The following is an 18,743-nucleotide window of genomic DNA, read 5'->3' as shown; positions in this document are numbered from 1 at the left end:
GCATCATAGGCTTTAAATAAAGGGCTTTCAATGACTTAAAGCCTACCTGTAACATAGCGTGGTTGTGAGTGTCACTGCATGATCTGGTCCAGGACCCAAAAAAAAATCTGTTCCGGGACCAGAAGCACAATCCGTACCATGCACCAGTACTCTGGGCGCAGGAGAGGAGCGTCCAGACTGGTCATATATCTTGTAATGAAGAGGAGCTAACTGTGCATGTACAACTTTTAATGAGAGTCTATGGGCAAAGATTAGTGATGTGCGGATCGATGCTAAATATCGATACTATCTATACCAGAATGTTTCGCTCTAGAATCAATGTTTAAATCAAACTATCGATACGTTCGATACTTCAGTTAGTTCAGGTAATGCATATCATTAACAGGAAGATGGTGGAAAGTAACAAAACTATTGAAATCGTGTCTAAATGATACGCAGTTGGAGGGAACTACTTTTTCTTCCACCTGAGTAAATGATGAAATTTATATAAAACCAATTATAAGAAAGAATAAAATAATAAACACATCCAAAAAAGCATTAGACAAATTTAAAGATGATTTAGATAAACAAAATTGGGAAGATGTGTATGTTGATGATGCGAACAAATCTTATGATAAGTTTATGAACATTCTAGATGTTTTGTATAAAAAAATTGTATAAAAAATTGTGTGCAAAATAATTATATAAAGAAAGATACTGTTGATCAACCATGGATTATGAAAGGATTGAGAAATGCATGTAAAAAAAAGAATTATCTGTATTCATGTTTCTTGAAATCCAGAACACATGAGGCAGAAAATAAATATAAAAAGTACAAAAATAAATTAGTTGGGATCATAAGAAAACAAAAGAGGGAATATTATAGTGAGTTATTACATAAAAGTAGTGGTGATATGAAGGCAACATGGCGAGTAATGAACAGTGTTCTGAAAAAACATAAGGTTAGTACGGGTCTTTCTCAATATTTTGTGGAAAATAATGTGGAAATCCATGATGAAAATGAAATCGTAAATGGATTTAATAATTACTTTGTAAATGTTGGATCTAACCTTGCAAATACAATACCAAAAGTGGATAACAATGTGAGTTATATAATCAGTGATTGTGTTAACAGTATGTTTCTAAAGGGAACTGACAAAGAAGAAATAATGAAGGTAGTTAAAAAATTTACTGACAAAAGATCAAAAGACTGTGAAGACATGGATATGATGGTTGTAAAAGAAATAATAAGTCATGTTATTGAGCCATTTACATATATATGTAATTTGTCATTTTCAACAGGAATATTCCCAGACAGAATGAAAATAGCTAAGGTAGTTCCTCTTTTTAAACATGGTGACAAATGTGTATTTAACAACTACAGACCTATATCTTTGTTGCCACAATTCTCAAAAATTCTAGAAAAATTATTTGTGACCAGATTTGACCTATTTCTTGATAAAAATAATATTTTAAGTAATAGTCAGTATGGGTTCAGATAAAAAAAACTCAACATCCATGGCTCTTATGTAGTTGATGGAACAAGTTACTACAGCTATAGATCAAAAACAACATTGTATAAGTATATTTGTGGATTTAAAAAAAGCATTTGACACAATTGACCACACCATTCTGATTGATAAATTAAAAAAATATGGTATTAGAGGACCAGCTTTGCAGTGGATATGTAGTTATTTAAAAGACAGAAAACAGTTTGTACAAATAGACGATGTAAGATCTAACCTAAGCAGTATTTCATGTGGAGTGCCACAAGGCTCTGTACTTGGACCTAAGTTGTTTATTTTGTATGTAAATGATTTGACAGAGGTGTCCAGTATCCTTAAATGTGTTCTCTTTGCTGATGATACCACTTTCTTTTATTTGGATAAAGACTTGGAACAGATGTTTGAGTTGATGAAGATGGAGTTTGTCAAAATACAAAATTGGTTTAAATTAAACAAGTTATCATTGAACCTTGATAAAACTAATTATATGATATTTAGTAAAAAAAAGATAACTGTCAATGTTCCTTTTAGAGTTGATGGTGATCAGATATGCAGAGTAGGTGAGGTGAAGTTTTTGGGTGTAATTATTGATGATAAACTGTCATGGAAACAGTACATAAATTCTGTAAAAACTAAAATATCTAAATCCACTGCAGTACTGTATAAAGTAAGGGACTTATTGAATGATAAAGCATTGTATTTGCTGTATAATACAATTATAGTCCCACATTTAATTTATTGTGTTGATGTTTGGGGTACAGCATGTAAAACTATAACAATGCCTATTTTTATTTTGCCGAAAAGAGCTATAAGAATTATCACAAGAAAGCATTATTGTCATCCATCTAGTATTTTATTTTATCAATTGAAATTACTGAAGTTTTGTGATTTGGTTAACTATAATATTCTTTTAGTATTGTATAAAGCTCAGAACTACACACTACCTTCAAACATTCAAACGTATTTTGTAAAAAGGAAAAGTTGCTATAATCTTAAGGGAACAGACATTTTTGTTAAACCACAGTACAGAATGATGTCCTGTTTGTTTTACAAGCTCAGACTAAATGAGGCCACTGCATCAACATACTTCTGCGTTTAAAATAAATAAATTACATTGTCTTGCATTCTTTATGCAACTTTGATTTGAATACACTGCCTATTTTAGGTTTACCTGACACATTAGACGTATTTGCAGAAAGTATCAGTATCTGTATTGATACCACCAATACTTGCACTGATTTAAGCCGGTATTGTATCGGACCAGAAAATCCTGGTATCAAACAACACTAGCAAAGATACTTGCGCCCCCAGGGAGGAAATATGTCATCAATCAGATACAACGTTTTTGAATGAAACAATTTTACTCATCATTAACTATAAAATATTTATCTTACACAACTAAATATACACACACACACACACACACACACACACACACATATATATATATATATATATATTTCAAAATATTTTTATAATTTAATTTTTATTGTATTTTTTTATGTCGTCAAGGTAATATGGTGAGTGGTGTGAGTGGTGGGGCAGCACCCTAGCACCCTCTATTGGGCAGCTGCCACTGCTCTCAAATGTAAAAAGCAAAGCGTCAACAAGTGAGCTAATGTGAAGTTCAAAAATATAGCGATAAAAAGCATTACTGAAAGAATGCATTATTTTATGACATGATAATTACAGAATCAAAAATTGCATTTATAAAGGGATTTCCCTGTGGTTGGTTTCCCCCTCAAGAACACTAGAAGGCAGTAAAATAACTGTGGGGGTTAAAGGACCATTTGAAAAAAAAAAAAAAATTAGAAAATGTTTATGCTTTGTCAGTTAAAAAAAAGTGTTTAATGACAGCATCAAAATAATAAATAAATAAATAATTCGGTCAATAAAAAATGTGTGGCTGAAATTCCCCTTTAAGAACTACTGAGGGACAATAAAACTTGCAAAAAGTAATGATCTGAAACTAATGTTTAAGTTAATCTGATTCAAGATTGCCACCACAGCTAACAGACATGAGCCAACAGGAAAATGACTTTAACAGAGTTATTTTTATTGACAGTGAGCTGAAGCTTGATGTGATAACAGCTGAGTGTCGATCACACCCCAAACTCCTAGCAGGACGTCTCACACAGCACAGCGCTATTTTCAGGGTTCTTTCTGCTCAAACTGACAAAAACAAACAGAACACAGAAGTTCCTTCGACAGCCTTAGGCAAACAGTTTGAGTCCACATGAACTGGCTCTATCTGTGGGTTTGAACCGCCGAGCCCCCGCTCCGTCACAGGCTGAAGCTGCTGCTCCGTGTAGCCGAATCAGGTTATTTACACTCGATTTGTCTCGTGCATTTTGTGGATCGTACATTGAAGTGATGCGTCTGTTCTATTCTGGTACGCCGTGTTTTCTGACGCGTCCCCTGCAGCTGCGTTTATTTGGACGGGATCAGAAGCAGAGTCTAATAAGATTTCATGTCATAAAATAAATCGTTGGTTACGTACTGTAACCCCAGATTCTATGAATATAAGCGTAGCCCTTTAAGGCCTTCGCTTTAGTGGGTTTATCCCGTTATGCAGAGCATAAGCACTGAAAAAAATTAGTCCACGCCCACCTGCTGTGTGGGCCCTACCCGGTCCGTATAAATTACGTTAAGAGCGGGAAATCGGCTCCCAAAATAGCTTTTTTCTTCAGCCATTTAGGAGCCAGTGAGGCCCGACGCTTAAAGGGCTACGCTTATATTCATAGAATCTGGGGTTACAGTACGTAACCAACGTTCTATGTCATATAAGCTTCGCCCTTTAAGGCCTTCGCTTTAGTGGGTAAAGGGCGAAGCCGATGTGGTCCTCGCCTCACTGGGTCCATTCGAACACAGTAAGAAGCGGAAGCTTGCCCAAAAAACGTCTTGTCACTCAGCTCCCCATGTGCATAACTACGCATCGCGTAATTATGTGCCATGCACAGACGCATGTTGTGTAGCTATGCGTTCTGACAAAGCATGAATACCCCGGAAAACTTTCAACGGGAAGAAGAAGTTGAAAAGAAGGGGGGGGGGGGGGGGCATGAACCAACTGGTTCATGGCTGAACAGTATAAACAGATTAATGTCCATAAATTGATTATAAATCAATTGAACTGATTGGTAACAATAATCATGAACTGATTAGTGACAATATAACCAAAATCACAGACACGACTTGTGACTGATAACAACATCTCACACTGTAATGCATGCAGACAGAAGTGAGCTTAAACAGAGTTCCATGAGAACAACAATATTCATTCTGTTAGAGCACTAAGGACAGAATGTGTCATGGAACGAGCCGTTACATCACGTAGGTAAAAGCGAATAAATGAGCAGGGTGTTGACCATGCAACCGCAGTGCAAATGTCCTGCATTGACAAACCATTATGCAGAGCAGTCGAAGATGCGATACCCCTGGTCGAGTGTGCTTAGAGGTTGACAGGAGGCTCTAAATCTGATGCTCTGTAGGCTTCAGAAAAGGCCTCACACAGCCAGTGTGATAAGCGCTGGATGGATAACGGCGACCTGTAGAAACATCTCTATAATGCACAAACCATTGTTGAGTTTGAAACGCATTGCAGCTGTGTGCGTTATGTAACACGTCAAACGCCCGCACCGGGCAGAGAAGATGAAAAGATGCTTCCTCTTCTGATCTGTGGGGGGGAAAAAACCCCTCCAACGATATCACTCTTGATTTAAAAGAGCTCGTGATGTTTTAGGCATAAAAGCTGGGTTGGTCTTAAATCAGCTGAGCTGCCCGTCAGCCTAATTCTAAGGCATGACGAAGCAACAGAGAGGGCAGATAATTACTTACCCTCTTAGCGGGTGTTAAAACCAGCAACAGGGCTGTTAAAAGAGACAAGAATTTAAATGAAACCTGATCCAGAGGCTCAATTGAAGCTTTGATCAGGGCTCGCAGGACCAGCGTTAAACCCACTGTGGAAAACAAGTGGGCGTGAAAACAGGCCTACATCTCTGTACACCTTTTAGAAACCGCTTCATCAGCGGGTGATAAAAGCTGTTCTGACTCCAAACCCTTTGTGGCAGGAAGAGATGGCTGCAATCGTACGTTAAAGCGTACTGAAAGCCAACTCCCTATCCATCAGCTGTTGTAGAAAAACAACACGCCGCTTAAAAGGCATGAGGTGGTCTCTAAACCTTCTCTGTGCACCAGCGCTGAAAAGCCGTCCCCTTGATGTGTACAGAACTGTGGTAGATGCAGCACGTGAATCTTGAATTGTGCACACTATCTCCTGAGGGAGACCCATCCTCTAAGTGGAACCGCTCAGCGGTCAGACCCACCGGTGTTGACCTATTTCTGGGTAACTCTTGGTCGCTCCTCCTGCCTGAAGGAGAGCATCCTTCCTCCATGACAGTTCCACGGCGACCCAACAACAGACGTTGCAGGCCTGGGAACCATAGTGCGTTCACACGCCGGGAGCCACCAAGGAGGGCTGTCAATCCCTCCTCTTGAACTCGGTTCATGGACCGTAAAAAACAGAGGAGGTGGGGGGGAAAGAAACGCGTAAAAAGCGTTTTGGGCCACCGACTGTGAGCAAATGCGTCCCCCCCCAGCGATGGATCGTCTCGCGGGCTCAGGGAAAACCGTAGTTGACATTGAGCGTTCTTCTCGCATCGCAAACAGGTCCACAGCTGCTTTGCCAACTTCTGCTGCGTCTGAAAAACATCAGATCCGGATGGAGGATCCGGTCCACATAACGTGGGCCGCCCTTGGACGTCACATCAGCCCCTCTGTTCAGAACATCGGATATGTAAACTGCTCTAATAAAAGCAGGTTTGATGAACCCAACTCAGTAGCTTCCGCGCAATGTGTAACATCTGGGCTGAACGCACACCCCCCTGGCGGTTTATGTACGCAGCAGTCACCATGTTGTCTGTGTGAATCAACACGTGTTGATTCTGTAGCACGGGAGCAAAAAGTTGAATCACATTCAGCACTGTGCGACACTCCAAAACATTGATGTGGGCTGATGTGCGGTGGGGCCACAGCGCCCCTACTGCTTGAGATAGGCATGTTCCCCACCCCAACCTGACAGAGACGCGTCCGTGAAGACTGACACGTGACGTGGATCTGCTGACGGGGACTCCCTCTGACAGAGCCAGGGTGTTTCCCCAGTGTCGGAGGTCTGCTCCCATGGAGGGAGGGACAGTGATCATCCGTCTCTTTTGTTTTACTGGATCCACACGCAGACGCGTAAACCACCTCTGGAGGCGCCTCATGTGTAACAAACCCAGCGGGACCACTGTGTGAGCTGATGACGTCATTCCCAACAGCTTCATGACGGAGACAGCTGTTACCACTTTGCCAGGTCTTACGTGGCGTAATTGGTTTTTAGAGTGTCGATTCTTGTTTGTGATAAACGAGCCGTCATGGTAATTGAGTTTAATTCCACTCCCAGATAACAATTATCTGGGCCGGGAAAATCGAGCTTTTCTTCCAGTATGGCGAAAACCAGATTTAGCAGGTGTGATGCTAACACCTGAGCCTGTATCAATGCTTCCTGTCTGGAGTGAGACAGGGGCAGCAGGTCGTCCAGGTAAAAACAAAACCCTCATCCCTGCTTGTGCAGTGGATGCAGGGCTGTCTCCACACACTTGAGAACGTACGAGGCGCGAGGGAGTACCCAAAAAAGGCAACCTGTTGTACTGGTACTTCATCCCTTGAAAGGCGAAACGCAGAAATTTTCTGTGTTTTGGGATGATTGGTGTGTGAAAATAGGCATCTTTTAAAACGATGGAGACAAACCAGTCGTTTTCCTGGATGTTGTCCAACAGCTGTCTGTTCATCAACATGTGAAAAAATCTGTTCATGATCGCTTTGATGAAAGCTGACAGATCCAGAATCGGTCTCATCCCTCCGGTCCTTTCGGGGACCAGGAAGTAGCTTGAGTAAAACCCTGTGTTTTCCTCCTCGTTGGGAACTCTTGAGATTACACCTTTTATCAGAAGCTCTTGGATTTCTGCATTTAAGGCTGAGACTTGGTCTGGTGATGACAGGACCGTCTCTATAACTCCTCCGAACGGAGGGGGTCGGGTTGCAAACTGCAGCGTGTAACCCTTGCATAACACTCTGTCCCTCCATCTGTCCGGTGAGCATGTTTTTAACCACTCTGCGTGACGTTCGTGGAGTGGACGTGCGTTTAAATGATGTGCCGTGTTTTGAACGGATGTCATCCAAACCTCCGCCTCGACCGCCGTCATGCGTCGCGGAAATGTTTTCCGCGTGACCCAAGGCGAGGCTTTCTCGAAAGGGCTGTTCTGCGCGCGCCCGCGCGCTGTGACTGGATCGCGGACCAACCTTCATGTCCGGGCGGGGCGGTGTGTGCTGAGGCGAGGCGTGTGTCAGCTGATGAAGTGAAGGTTGTGAGCCTCGCGGGAGCGCACGTTTCCTCTGGAGGGACGCGCGCCGCTCTCGCTGAGGGCGGGGCCCGTCATTGGATTCATTCAGCTGTCTCACGCTTATGCCGCCGTGAGCTGCTGATCGCTGGGACGCGGTGGATGACGGCCACTCGCGTTCATACAGGAGAGGCGTGTGTTGTTTTCGCTGAGAGCAGGGACCTCCACCGGACCCGGCCTGCGGTCCCACATTTATCCCGATGTGGGCCGGTGAGCGCCGGGCAGCTGTGCGTGCATCATCGACACAGTGCCGTTGGATGGAGGCTGCTTGTCTCGCTCGGGAGCGCGTAAACACCGTTGGGAGGTGATCGTGCGGGCCTGATTGACAACAAGTTATTTCGCTTACCGTGGTGTCACGTGAGCGTCTGGGCATGTGAGGGAGCGGCGGTGGATTTAAAAAACCTTTATTTAAGGACACCGGCTCTTTATGAGTGGAGGGTGTGTAGCGGCTGTGAGCTCATCCGAGCTTACAGACTGGCTAAAAACAGGCGTTTTGATCTTTGAAAAATCATTTATTCAATTCCTGTGTCATTTATACACACATCCTCCGCAGACCGTCATTTCTTAAAACTTCTCCCCCGTGAGCTCTGCGGTTTGTTTGCTCCGAGCGCCGTCTGCAGGCGATCTCTGGGGAAAAACGCTGAAGTGCAGGCTGCCGGACTGAGGAGGGGTGGTCTCTGGCGGGCGGGGCTGGTGGTGGAGCTGGGCGAGACGAAGCTGCTGCTGCCGTGGAGCGTCGATGTCTCTGCCTCTGCTTTTGACGATCTCTCCAGCGGGCTGGAGGACGGAATGAGCCGCGCGGCTAGATGAGATGGCGTACAGCTTCCGACGTCTCCTCCGACTGCTTCGAATTCGTCAGCATGGACGTCAAGCTGCTTCCGAACAGCGCGTCCGATGAGATGGGGCCCTCCATCCGGTCTTTGTGCAGCTTTTCCGGCAGCAATGGAGAGTGACGGAGCCAGATGGAACGTTGGATTACCGTCATCCATGCTACAATCCTCGACAGGCAACCCGAGGGAGCGGCGCACATGTTGAGGATGGCGTCTGCCGATCTACACAGGGAGCTCTTAGTCTCCTCCGGCAGGTCTGAGGTCTCAGCCTTTTCGACATGCTAAATGCTAGCAGCGCATGTTGTTGCTAACTGCGGTTGCCTGAAAACACGTCGGTGGGCTCGATTGGAGAGCTTTGGTCGCCGTCTGGTTCCTCCGGAGGGACGGGACGCTGCTCCGACCTGGACAGCTTCGCTCCGGAAGCTTCCGCGAGGCTTGGCTCCAGGGGAGGGAACCGAGGAATAGCGTCAGTTGCCTTACAGAAGGAGTTCTTTGTCTCCAAGGCAGGTCTGCGGCCTTCAGTCCCTTGGACATGCTATATGCTAGCAGCGCACGTTATTGCTAACTGCGGCTGCCTGGAAAAACACGTCAGTGAAAAATAACCTTTCCGCCGATCATCCGAACTGGCGGGAAAAGGCGAGGGACGTAGAAAAAGGGGGTCCCTTCATGTCAGCCTCCTCCCGGGTTCCGCCGGGCAACCCCTGAGGGCGCTGTCGGCCGGGAGCGGTGTGATCGCCGATGCGAAAACGAGGTGGGATGGGGTGAGCATTCACTCAGCCCCCCTCCACCTACACTACGCTCCCCGGGAGGGAATGAGCAGCGGGGGCTGCAGCTGAGCACACCTTGCCCCGGAGGAACCATCCGGTTCGCCCCGAGGGTCGGCGATAAGAGGAAAAAACACAAGATGGCGTTGTCCAGCGTGTAGTGACCTGTCACTGGGAAATGTTCCACGACGCTTACCTTGGAATAAGACTGCTGTCATCTTCTCCTCGGGGAGGAGAACTCACCGGACGACCGGAGGTCGACTGCCGGGCCCAGCATCCTTCACAAGGTTGGTCATTTACACAACTTATCTTCTTTGTTCTTCTGACAGTGCTATATTAGCTCGCTGAAGAAAAAATGGGAGCCGATTTCCCGCTCTTAACGTAATTTATACGGACCGGGTAGGGCCCACACAGCAGGTGGGCGTGGACTAATTTTTTTCAGTGCTTATGCTCTGCATAACGGGATAAACCCACTAAAGCGAAGGCCTTAAAGGGCGAAGCTTATATGACATAGAACTTTGTCGCGTCAAAGTTTCTGAAGGTAATCGACCCATTTGTAGGAGAGTGGCGGTCCTGGGACAACGGTGGAGACGTGTGGATGCTTCGCCACACGTCTAAAACTCAGAGAACGGTCTCGTCTTCCTCGCTGAGGGTAATCAGTGTGACAGGTGCGGGGGAGGGGGGGTGATGAGGACCCAATATCAGATTGAGTCTTATGTATTTCAGTGCAGTTCCCTCTGAGGGACTCCTGCAGCTCTGAACGCCTCTCCTTCAAACACCCTCCAACAGCAGAACTGGGACCAGTTTCCGGTTCTGAAAACATTGTTTCTCACATGATGGGATACTTATTTTTTATTTTTTTATTTAGAAATGTATTCATTTCATAAAAAATAAAATAACTATATACAATAGAAAACAAAAAAATATGTATACAATCAAACATAAAATGAAAGGCAGCAGAAGAAGAAGAAGAATACTTACGTCCTTCAGGCAGCCCATGAAGTTGTTGCTGACCGGAGAGCCCGGCAGGTCGGCCGTGTTCGGGCTGCCCCCGATGTAGAAGAGGTCGTCCGAGCCCAGCATGGTGTAGTCCTCCTGGGTGTAGCCCGTGGTGGTGAGGATCCCATCCACCAGGATGGTCACCTGACCCGATCCAAGATGGCGGGAGGAAAAGAGAAACAGAAAGGAGATTTGAAGCCAAACAGAAAGAAGTGGCCTGATTATTTCATGCCTCATTTGTTGGTTTGTGTTGAGCTGGCCTTAATGTTGACTCTTGGAGGCAATTACAAGAACAGGGTTCTCTAATCTCATCTGATCCCTGATTCTGAGATATCAGCTGGATTACAGTGCAGTCAACACAACACAAATCTCCCTGCCGCTCAGATTTTGGCTCCAAAAGCAGCGAGAATGACAGAATATCTCAAATGAGTTGGAGATTAAAGACGCGAGGACGGCGAGCTGCGTTACCTCGAGACGTGATAACTCTTGTATCGGTTTCGTCGCCGCCTGGAGAAGCAGGCGAACGTCTGAATGGGACCGGTGAGGTAAAAACGAGGTGCTTGTTGCCATGACGATAAGCCTACAGTTAAGACGAATTCTCGCACAAACGTACCAGCTCCCACTCTTAGGAGTAATATGTCAAAACAATTACCATTTCTTTGTTTTCAGCTTTAACTAAATGTAGTGTTCTTTTGTGAAACGGACTCCAGGTGAAAACTGACTCCTTCGACGATGATGAGGCTCGAGTATTCAAAGGTTTGTTTCTTTGTGAAAACGTCATTTTATACACCTGAAGAGGAAGAAAAAAAAAACCCTGGAGATGGAACGTTTTACAAAAATCAGTCCAGTGAGTTACGAATATTTGCATGAAGCAGCTTCAGTGGACATGATTTAACCATGTTTTCTATTTTAACTTGAATGAATTATGACGTTTGACCAAGTAGATTATTTTTATTTATGAGCTTCATTTGGATTTTTATGGTCAAATGCCCAAAAGATGTAAAAATTGTAAAATTTTAGGGCAAAATCAACATTATAGATTAAACAGGATGAGATCCAAACGAGCTTCAATAAAAGATTAATTGTTCTGAACTTTTGAACAGTTAATATCTGTTGCAGATAGCTAATTTTCAAAATGGTGACTGATGAGCTGACAGCAGAGCCAAGGCCATATTAAAACAGCCAATATATTAATATTTAAAGCAGTTTATTTGGTTCAGTATTATAAATCTTTACATCTCTGATATTTTCATAAAATTCTGTGGTTATTTGAAAACACAAGCAGTAGCTACAGCTAGCTGTAGCACTTCTGGTAGAAATGCCATCATTTGATGCTAAAATAATTGTGAAACAGACAACACTGCAGAGGTTTATAAAATCTATTGGTCTGGTCAGATTTAAACTGTTTCTCTAAACTGAGGTCATTTAGTCATCTACCGCAGGTAAGATATTTATTGTTAATAGTTTTTCTACAGAACTCGACTTTAAAAGAACTGAAGCGTCTTATTAAAATATTGTCTGTGGTTTAAAGTTTAACACTTTGAAGATTAGACTTTAACATGGTTTTGAGACGTCGCAACATAAACAGAAGGTTCAGGTTCAGGTGTCCCCGCTCTGAAAATATCTGTGACCCCGGCAGTCAGAAACCAGCCTTCACATCCAGAGTTGTTCTCTTTTATTCAGCGGTGATGAGGAAAGCTTGGCCGTGTCCGATTTTATGTTGCTGCACATCTAGAGTTACCGAACTGAGAGGCGAGGAATCAATACGCTCAGAGAGGATTACATTTAGGTCATGATTCATTTGGAGCGCTCAGAGGAACTCAGGCGCCACATCTGCATGGAAACATAAAAAATAACGAGTGGTTCGCCGATGTCCCCCATCTCTGAGGGATTCGGAAAGTGAATGTTTGTAGTTTTGGAGATGAGTGATTTTCTGGACTAGAACTGAACAGGGAATGAAGTAAACCTAAATGTTTTTGGTGCAAAATATTCAAGCTGGGAGGAGTTACACTGTGGAGAAGAACAGAGGGAGGCTTAGTGTTTTCTTGTTTGCGGCAGAGCAGAGCAACGGATCCTGGAGAGTGGAGGGAGACATTGTATCAACCACCAGGTGCAAGTTGCACCGTGCAATGGTGGAGAAGTTTATGTGTGTGGGGGGGATGGCCGGCCACCAAAGATTAATCTTCGACCACCCCGATCATTGGAGGAAACTATACTTTTAAGCAAAATAAAAACCAGAAACCAAAGTTTCCTAAAACTGCAAGTAGCTCACAAGATGGAAGGACGTACTGTATTTTATGCCGTACGCGTCACTCCACCCTATTTCATTTTCATTTACCCGTTATTTATCCAGGTAGTCTCATTGAGCCACGAGAACTCGTTTTCAAGAGAGACCTGTTTAGGGAGCAGATGGGGGTTAAGGGCCTTGCTCATGGGCCCAGAGTGGGGCGAATGAGGGTGGAGGCAAATGTGGGTGCTTCACCTACCCCACTCACATTTTTGATGTTGTCGGTACCGGGGCGTGAACCGGCGATCTTCCGATCACAGGCCCACCTTCTCTAACCTCTGCGCCACCACTTCCTTTAAGTCGCATATCAGTCCAAATATGTCTAATACTGGTAAATGGTAAATGGTAAATGGTAAATGGTAAATGGACTGTACTTATATAGCGCCTTTCTATCTTATCTAGATACTCAAAGCACTTTACAACAATCTGTGCCTCATTTACCAATTCATACAGCACTCTACTAGATTTATACAAAGCTAATCAAACAAATCATTCTAAAGAGACTAATCAGAGCTTTATCACATTCATACACCGATGGGACACACATCGGAAGCAATGAAGGGTTCAGTGACTTGCCCAGGAACACTTCGGCATGTGACTGCTGGTGGTTTCAAACCCCCAACTCTTGCATTGGAAGACGACTGCTCTAACCACTCAGCCACAGCCGACCAATAAAGTGGAAAAATCCATAAATATGTCGCTTCGCCGTATATGTCGCATCTATTATGCGTCACCACTGACAACCTGGAAATGTGGGCCGAACCCGGAAATGTGGGCCGGTGTTGTGCTAAAAATCGATGGGCTGCCAAATGGTGGCCACAGGAGCGTGCACGGGACAACTTTAACAAGAATTTAACAAGATTAACACTTAAAAACATTTATTTGTTTGTTCGACTTTATAGTACAGATGTGTCTCAGTCTAACTTTTGCTTAATAAACGCACTTTGACGGTCAAATCAGCTGCGTTTCAAAAGTATTTGCTGCCTCAGTGCTTCGGGAGTGCTCAGACAGGGAGGAAAAACGGAGGAACGCTGCATGTTTTTTCAAATTTTAACAAGATAAGCACCTAAAAACAATTATTTGTTTGCTCGAAATTATAGTAAAGATGTGTCTCAGTTGAAATTTTACTTAATAAAAGCACTTTAATGGTCAAATTAGCTGCATTTTGCCAGGGCGGTGCAATGAAATGAAGCTGGTTTGACGGTTGCTCCAAGCAGCAAGCAGAACAAAGTTGGGGGTGCTATGGCAAGCCGATGGTGTCATTAATAGTTGGTGAAGATACTCAGTCATCCAGGACATGGTAAATTCAAAAAAGTTCAAGACAAAAATAATAAAGTATAAAGTATAATAAATAAAGTCCAGTTGTTTTTGTCTTGAACTTTTTGGATTTGTCAGTTACAGCCACTTTTACCTATTACATGATACATCGGCATGCCTTACTACTCTGCTGCCATCTAGTAGTTGAAAATGGTAGTGTTCAATATTTTCAGTCAGAATGAATGAAAACTGTCATAGCTCAGCCAAAAATTGGTTTATAATATGGAAAAAATCAATAAATACATTGCTTTGGCCTATAAGTTGCAGGGCATGTAAATTATGCAAAAAACCACGACTTATACAGTGACAAATACGGTACATGACAGCAGCCATCTTGGATTTTGTCGTGGCAACCCATTTTTCTAAAATAACCTTCCTTACACATATATGTAGCCAAACAACACAATGGGCGTCAGTACCCTCACTTATTTTTCAAGTTATCAGGCTCAGAACATGCAGGGACACATGAAGGGATGAACAAAGGAGAATTTACAGTTCCCTCTCTTCACTCAGCGATGGATGACAAACTGAAGCCGTCTTTTTATCAGAATTTCTTTAAATTCTTTCTAAGACAAGTCGCACCAAGTGACGTGATGAAGAACGAAAGCATGACTTCTATCGCTCAGGAGTCACATGGAGGAATACACCATGTTTAGAGTGAATAAAAAAAATTAAAAAAAAGGAAAGAAAGGAAACACATTGGTCTATAATGTAAAGACGACAAATGAAGGTAAAGGGATGTGAAATGAGGATTTTTAGTTTCAGAAGCTGCACCACATCTAATCAGATGTTTCCACCTACAATCTCCAGGGAGTTACAGTCCCCCTGAACTGCATGTCAGGGAGCTGACTTATCTGAGGGGAAGGTAATTTACCCACGGATCAAACACACACCTCAGAGCGCCGGTGATGTGGCGAGCATTGGACTGCTGCTCCTCCTGCAGCCAAGCTGAGGAGGAGGTGGAGGAGGAGGAGATGCTCAGGTTAGTGTGACAGGTGGAGAACAGATTGTTAATGCTGGACACAAAATGGCAGCAAAAACAACCCATGTGTATATTGCACGAAGCATTCTTGTGTTGAACAGATTCAGTTCAGATACATTTCAAGTGGATTTTGTTTTTGTGGCACAAACAACCTAAAATGTACTTAAAGGGGCATTTCACATATTTTCAACAGGGGTTCTATTATATCAGCTGAATGTCACTCTTTGACCCACCTCAGATTGAAGACAAAAACAATTTGTATAGACGAGATCAAAGTAGATTGTTGTCCTAATCCTAATCTGATTCTATCCTGAAAACATTAAATCTGATTCTGTGCACAAAGGGTTAAAACCACTCGGATACTGAGCAGCTAAAGGATGAAGAAACTAGCCTTCAATTAGCATATTTTTCTTCAAAACTGAGGTCGTTCAAAAACCTATCTGCAACAGGTAAGATATTACTTGTTCATATATGTTCCACAGGACTCCATTTTAAAAGATCTGAACTGTTGTTTTAAGGTCGGGGGTTTAATGTTTGTAATATTTGTACAGAAATGTGTTCTGCTGGACTCGGAGGTGTCACCTTCTGCAGAGTCAGACACTTCAAATCTATAAATTTCATGTATGAATGATAATTTTACACCTTTCACGATAAAAAGTTTGAACAGATTTGCTGAAATTATTCATTACCATCTCATTGCGTAGAGTTTTGCTGTATTTTGTTATTGACATAGCTAATATTCAACTTTGTTATAACTGTTAATCAATAATAATTTCACATTTTATAAAATTATTTCACTCCGAGGACAAAAGACTGCAAACCTCAGCTGGTTAGAGTGTGATCCTAAGGGGTTCAAGTAGAACTGATGTAGTTTGAATCCATGTTTTTTTTTAAACTGACATTAGTAGCTGCAAGGTGTTTGTTATATTTTTGTTTTTCCAGCAGCAGGGTCAAAGCTCCAGCTGCAGCTTCTGATCGGCTGCAGGACATTCTGACAACAGCCGAACGTATCGGATCGTTCCAGAGAAACCGCTAATTCTTCAGGTTCGACCTCAATAATAAAAACAAATGAAAAATACATATTTTACAATGAGTATGATCCGTGACGCATTCCTGAGTCTCACATGTTGGTTTCAACATGAAGGCTGTAAACACCGAACTCCTCCTTGGAACTTCGGGTTTGATCAGCGATCATCGCGTTTCTCCAGGCCTTGGAATTAGCCAAGAACTTGAGTTGTGACTTGTAAAACAAGAGTTCAATGTTCATTTTGAAAGAGATAAGAATACAAATATTGGTGTAAATTGTTGTCCTCTTGGACTAAGACAGATAAAACTAGAATGAATGAACTCTGCAGTGATGGCCGCTGCTCCGTCCATCAATCAGTACTAATAAACACTTTGTCAGCAGAGAGAAGGTGTATTCATTACAATATTAATTTATTTTTACTGCTTGTTAGCTGCAATTAGTGGAAACAGGATTGACAAGCGTGATGACACTTTATCACAGCGTTTACTGAAAACATGGCTAATTATGTGCAGTTTTTTTCAACAGTAGTTTGCAATAAATCTTTTTTTTTTTTTTTACGTGGTTGCAAAATGGGACTAGTTGTAAAATGATTGCACATCAGAGAGGAATGCCAGCAGGGTAACTCTGAACAGACACATCATGGCAGTAAATTAGTTTGGGAATCCAGCGCCTTGTCCATCTGAGTGATATGAGATTTTAGGGTTGAGTAGTTCTTGGCTGCAACACAGGAAGCGCAGCGATGCAACAATCGACACGAGACGTAGCTTTGTTTTGTTTTTAGAGCTCTGCTTCCTCTTATATGAACTTTAACACACTGCTGCCATGTTACAGCATTTATTAAAGCCACAATGCCTTTTGTTTAGGATAAATTCATAAAACATAAACTCAGTTTTGACACCAACATAATGGAAACGTGAAGCACCATCACAGGATGAATTAAAATAAAATATATTGTTGTACACGAGCAGAGACTGTTGGAGTACAGCATTAAAACAGCTTCAATGCAGTAAAAAGGGAAAAACATTAAATGGGCTCACTAAGACAGAGCCGCAAATTTTGGACCCGATCCTGCTGCTTGCCTTTATGATGGCTTGGTTCGTGTCTCGAGTACCCAGACTCAAATGCTTTGGGCAGAATGGATCAGATCTTGGGGATTTTACTCAGTCATGGTCCATCGGTGTGGCCATGTAATTTGGACATTTCGGAACCGAGTGGACCAACACAGATTCAAGGTAGATGTCGTTAACTTCTACCTGTCCCCAAAACAACTGTGTGTTTATCTGAATTTGGCTCCCTTGACTGGCCTTGAAGGCCATCTTATCTGAATAAGTCTGGACTTCTGGAATGGTGCTTTAAGTAAACAGGGGTCTGGAATTCACCAGGAGAACATGTGATCTGACGCTCACCACCCCCTCCCTGAGGAATTTCCAACTGATAACCAGATGAAACCAGCTGAATAAACTTTATGTCATCATTTCAGGACTCTTGGATTCTAATAGTCGTTATTCTTGGCCATTCCTCGACATACCTCGAGAATGTTTACGGATCTCACTGGAGGACATTGACTGATTATTACATCTTTATCAGAACTCTTACAATGTCCTTGAGAGCATCTATGATCATGCTCACCGCTCTCGCCTCCCCCCTCTGCAGAATGTCTACGTCACTATGTGCTTGTTTGTGCGAGGTGTATTTTAACATCAGATTTTTATTCTTCTCAGGCAGGAAAAAAAAGTCTTATAGGAATTTTTTCGCCTCCAATTCCTACATGTGTCCAGTTTATCACTTTTATTGTCTGTCCAAACAGATCTCACTTGTAAATGAGTCTTTGAGGCTCATGAATGAAAAACAAACAAACAAACAAACAAAAACAAACAAACAAAAAAAAAAAAATATATATATATTAGGGATGCATGATATTATCGGCATGGTATCGGCCGATAATATAGTTATGTTCAATATCGGACATCGGCCATTCCATTAAAATAACTCGACGATATAAAAGGCTCTGTTTTTGCCTGCAGCGGCAGCACAACGTGATGTTGTCACATGCACCTACCTGATCTCACCTACCTGATTCTCAGAGGAGAATTCAAAATGTCGGAGGTGTGGAAGTTTTATTTTTCATTGGTGAGGATGTCGGATTCCAAAGATTTATGGACTACGTTGAGCCTCGCTACATCGTCCCCAGTCGGAGATATTTTTCTGACGTAACGTTTCCCGAGTTACAAGCTGTCATTTCTGACGTAATTGAGAAGCGAATAGCTGATAGCACAACTTGCTGAGTGAGTTTTACCACAGCCATTTGGACGTCGTGTTAGCCCTGTTAGCATGATTAGTCTTACGGCACAATGGATAGACAAAAACTTTGAACTTAAAAAGACTGTCCTTCATGCACAAGAGTGCAGAGGACCCCACACTGCAGCTAGGAACCTGGAACAAGCCTCCACAGGTGAGACAGCATCACAAGTGACTAATGCCAATACATAACATTTAACACTTTTCATTTAATATAAGTTAAAGTGCTATGTATATCATATGGCTGTTACTGAATATATGTCACCAGCTCTTACAGCTTTTACACAATTTTTGTAGCAAATAAGCCTAAATAAGAGG

At 42.8% G+C, this 18,743-nt stretch overlaps 1 protein-coding gene across 1 annotated transcript in view; it reads left to right on the top strand.

Annotated features, from left to right (window-relative positions):
- Positions 1 to 18,743, top strand: part of LOC119420900 (neurexin-2) — a 267,108-nt gene that overhangs the window by 190,111 nt on the left and 58,254 nt on the right. The gene's annotated exons all lie outside the window — the stretch shown is intronic.

The sequence above is a fragment of the Nematolebias whitei genome, chromosome 14 (genome assembly GCF_014905685.2).
Source record: "Nematolebias whitei isolate Nwh7 chromosome 14, NemWhi1, whole genome shotgun sequence".
NCBI lineage: Eukaryota > Metazoa > Chordata > Actinopteri > Cyprinodontiformes > Rivulidae > Nematolebias > Nematolebias whitei.
Note: the sequence above shows the minus strand (reverse complement) of the source record. Positions and strands in the feature narration are given on the sequence as shown.